This window comes from Zingiber officinale, chromosome 10B (genome assembly GCF_018446385.1).
Source record: "Zingiber officinale cultivar Zhangliang chromosome 10B, Zo_v1.1, whole genome shotgun sequence".
Lineage (NCBI taxonomy): Eukaryota > Viridiplantae > Streptophyta > Magnoliopsida > Zingiberales > Zingiberaceae > Zingiber > Zingiber officinale.
In genome coordinates this window covers 45,810,856-45,815,068 of record NC_056005.1, presented here as the reverse complement: position 1 = coordinate 45,815,068, position 4,213 = coordinate 45,810,856, and the positions used below count along the sequence as shown (strand labels likewise).

The window sequence follows — 4,213 nt, the reverse complement described above, 5'->3', positions numbered from 1 at the left end:
TTTGGTCAATTGCCTTGCCTTCAGGTTGTTGTTGTTCATGAATTGCAAAAATGTTGCTCTTCCTTCATGATAAGCAACTTTTCCATAAGTAATTTGTGTTTCTTTTGATGCATCATTGAACCTGGTATTAGCCCTTCTCCAGTTGTTCATTGAATTGGCTTAATTATTTTTTAATTCCTATAAGCATTTTGCTTCAATGATACAACATATGATTATTTTTTTTAATCCCTGACTTGCAGGATAATGAAGAGCTGGAAAATTGTAAATAACTGGCCTACACTTCTATATCTGTAATTTTGATTAGTTAAGTGTATCAAAATGCCATAATTAGCCTTTTTGTTCATCAAAGCAAACTCCAGTTACCAAGTTTGATAGATTGCTTGTGGTTCTTGTCACATAGTGGTTAGGTATTTATCCAATGTGAAGAAAGTGAGGAAATTTTATGTTCCATTTTGAATCACTGGTAGGTGATGGGCTATTATAATATAATCTATAATGTTCTTTCATAAGGCAACGTACTCCATGTTTCTCCAAGTGAATTTATGCTTTGCCACTTGCAGCATGTTTTCTTTTGAAACAATAAAGATATTGATTATCCACACTTGAATTTTATCAGTGGTAATTTGTACTTTTGGTATGCCAAGTCTGTATTTGTTGTCAAATCTTTATGTGATGAAGTGTGATCAAGTAGAAGTTCAGTTGTTGCAACAGTTAACATTTTCTAAGGCTCTCTTTTCTATAGGGTTATTTAATCTAGTTGTTCTTCCATAATTCATCAAACTAACAAGTTATATGATACACATGATTCAGTAACTGTTGTAGGATATCCACTTGGTGGAGATACAATCTCTGTGACAAAGGGTGTAGTATCACGAATTGAGGTTTGATTTCATGAAATTGTGATCATAAGCTTTTAGTATTTTTTTGGTGAATTTTATATTCTTGTTGAGATTGTTTTATAGATGATAAATTGCTGACTTAAGTGTTATCAATTTTAAGTTGGTTGAAAATTTTAGAACATGGTGTCCAAATGAGCTTTTTAATATTAATCACTTTTTTTTTTTGCTTCTGTTTCAGGTTAGTATGCTCATGGATCCTCTGATCTGCTTGGTATTCAGATTGATGCTGCAATAAACCCTGGTTGGTAACTCAACCTAGTTTCCTTGCTAGAAAGATAGCATTTTATTTTTTAGATAGTTGGATGTTATTGCACCACTTTCTCTGGCAAGGTACAGATATATTCTTGTAAAAGCATATTAATGTTGTCAAAGAAACGTACTTGTTTTGCAGGAAACAGTGGTGGTCCTGCCTTCAATGATCGTGGTGAGTGTATTGGTGTGGCATTCCAGGTATTCCTTCTGCTAAATCTGCCTTTTATTTTCCCTACTTTATCTATTCCAAACTTTTCAAAAATCTTTTATAGATTAACTTTGTCCCAGAATAATGTTTAATGGAAATGCATCTGAGTACTGCTTTTGCACCTAAATTAGCATTCTACCTTCTTTCATATCTCACTAGATATTTCATTTAGGTTTTCAGATCCGAAGACACTGAAAATATTGGATATGTTATTCCATCCACTGTGGTTTCTCATTTTCTTGATGATTATGAAAGAAATGGGAAGTATACTGGTAAGCTGACATCGTGAGTCATCAGGAGCCTTCTCTGCATGCAGCTGTGATGCTTGAACAAGCATCCTACTGCTATTTGCTTTCCATCCCACCAATGTTACGCAAGTATGGTTTTCATCTTGTTTTGTCTGGAAATCGTTACTACATTTCTGATCAGGTACTCGATTGCATGTCAAATTCATCTTCATATTGAAACTTGTCTCAGATATTTAAAGTATGTTCAAAGTTTTATGTGCTAATTGTAAAACATTCATTCTGTAAAATGTAGAGACAACATGCGATTCGAGCTTACAGGAATGCACTCTTCGTTTACATAGAAAATGGTTGAACCATATCCTAAGAAGAGTGATCTTAGTCTTGGCTTTTGAATGCTCCTCATTTTATAATTTATAGATGCTCGAACCAGATCCTAAGAAGAGGTTGACGGCTCAGCAAGTTCTTGCAACTTTTAGCTCCTCGCTTATTCGTCCTTTGTAAAGAGAGTATTAAGTACTGGTTATGTTAGTTTCTCTGTATGATCGTTCATGCTTTGTAAGAGTAGAGAAACTTATTTCTCATTGAAAATGATGTTTACTCGTTGAGTCAGTATAACGCATGTTCCATCATTCTATTATGTATGAAGGTGCCAATCATTAGTTTGAAACTCATCTTCACTGATAGTGCCTTGCTTACATATAGAACATCAACAAGCAGTTATATAGATATCTTTTCTAATCGAACCAATTTAGTTATATAGAATGTACTTAATCTATGAATTCGCAGATCATACATGGCTGCAGAATGCAAGTAAAGCTCCCAATGTTAAGCTAGGTGAAACCGTACGAGCAAGACTTCAGCAATTCTCTGGGATGAACAAACTTAAAAAGAAAGCTCTACGGGTAAGTGATCATAGCTCAACACTCTTAAGGCATGTAACTTTTGATTTTGATTATCTATTTGTTGATTAGTGAATTATATTGCATGATAAGTCTGCTCTGCTCTTTCTTATAGGTTGTGGCTGAATACCTCTCTGTCGAGGAAGTTGCAGACATAAAGGAAATGTTTGACAAGATGGACATTAATCAAGATGGGAAACTATGCTTTGAGGAGCTGAAACTCGGTTTGCATAAACTCGGTCACCAGATTTCAGATTCAGACATTCAAATATTAATGGAAGCAGTGAGTGCTTAACCGAACATCTCATTGAGCAGGATCGTCTTTGTTGAAAATATCATGATGCCTTACTTAAAACCTCTGTCTCTTATTCGATCTTGTTGATGACAGGCTGATGTCAATGGAAGCGGTACCTTAGAATACGGAGAATTTGTTGCTGTCTCAATCCACTTGCGCAAGATTGGAAACGATGAACACCTGCACAAAGCCTTCTCATACTTCGATCTGAACAAGAGTGGATACATAGAAATTGAAGAACTCAGTGATTCCTTAGCTGACAACTTGAGTCCAAACCGAGAAGAAGTTATTAATGCAATCATCCATGATGTCGACACAGATAAGGTCAGAAATTTAAGTCTTCTGTCCATGAACCATTCATCTGCTTTATACTTTTGTCTGCGGACATCAATAGTTTACGAAAATATGGCTGCATTTGCAATTATAACAACATCAGCTGACAATGGACGTCTTTCATCACTGGATGGTTAATAACTAGTCTTGGCTTGTGAACCACTGAAGATCCTTATTGCAAGCATTGAAGTAAGCATTGATGTGGTTGAGATAAATGATGAATATGTCTCTTTTTAAGCATTCAAATTAATCATCTTGTTACCTGGTGCTCTTACTACTTTTTCAACTATGATTTTTGGTCTTGATTTACTAATATATTATTTATGTGTTTTTACAGTTTACAAATCTCAAGTACTCCAGAGTTGAAATTGATGAAGTGCGGTTCGAGTGGGCTGAATGCATGCTAGATTACATTTGAAGTGCGGTTCTACCTTGATGTGTTGTAAAAAGAATGTTCTACCTTGATTTTGATATCTATTAGCTAGCTTTTGATGTAAAAAGAATGTTTGGGTATTTTATGGATATTGTTGTAAGAAGATTATTTATATAATTTGTGAATATTTGTGTATTTTATAGATATTGTTGAATGAAGAATATTTATGTAATTTGTGAATATTTGTGTATTTTTTTTATTATTGCCGGTTTTTCATTGTTTCGGAAATCAAATTTGTGCTGTTAAAAAATATCCATATTACATCGGTTTTCCACCGCTGTAAAACCGGTGTTATTAACTACTATTACATCGATCATTTACCGCTGCCAAAACTGGTGTTATTAACATACAATATTACATCGGTTTTACACCGTTGATGAAACGGTGTCGTTAAGTGATACTACACCGGTTAATAACCGATTCGAAGACCGGTGTCGTTAAGCGATACTACACCGGTTTTAACCCGATGTCTAAAATGGCAGACCTTTTACATCGGCTTCATAGACATCGGTCGAAAATGAAATAGACACCGGTGGAAAACCGATGTCTATGAGGGTTTTTATTGTAGTGAAAGTTTCCATAAAGAATTTCAATGTTTAATTTTCTCACTGTAAGCTTTTAATTTTTGAAAAATTAATTAAGTACA

The 4,213-nt window shown here is 34.5% G+C and overlaps 1 long non-coding RNA gene across 1 annotated transcript; it reads left to right on the top strand.

Annotated features, from left to right (window-relative positions):
- Positions 1 to 1,081: 1,081 nt before the first annotated feature.
- LOC122030516 lies at positions 1,082 to 1,588 on the top strand. The gene is made up of 3 exons (XR_006125458.1): positions 1,082 to 1,140; positions 1,291 to 1,349; positions 1,532 to 1,588. It is a non-coding gene; the product is annotated as an uncharacterized LOC122030516 (long non-coding RNA).
- Positions 1,589 to 4,213: the final 2,625 nt, after the last annotated feature.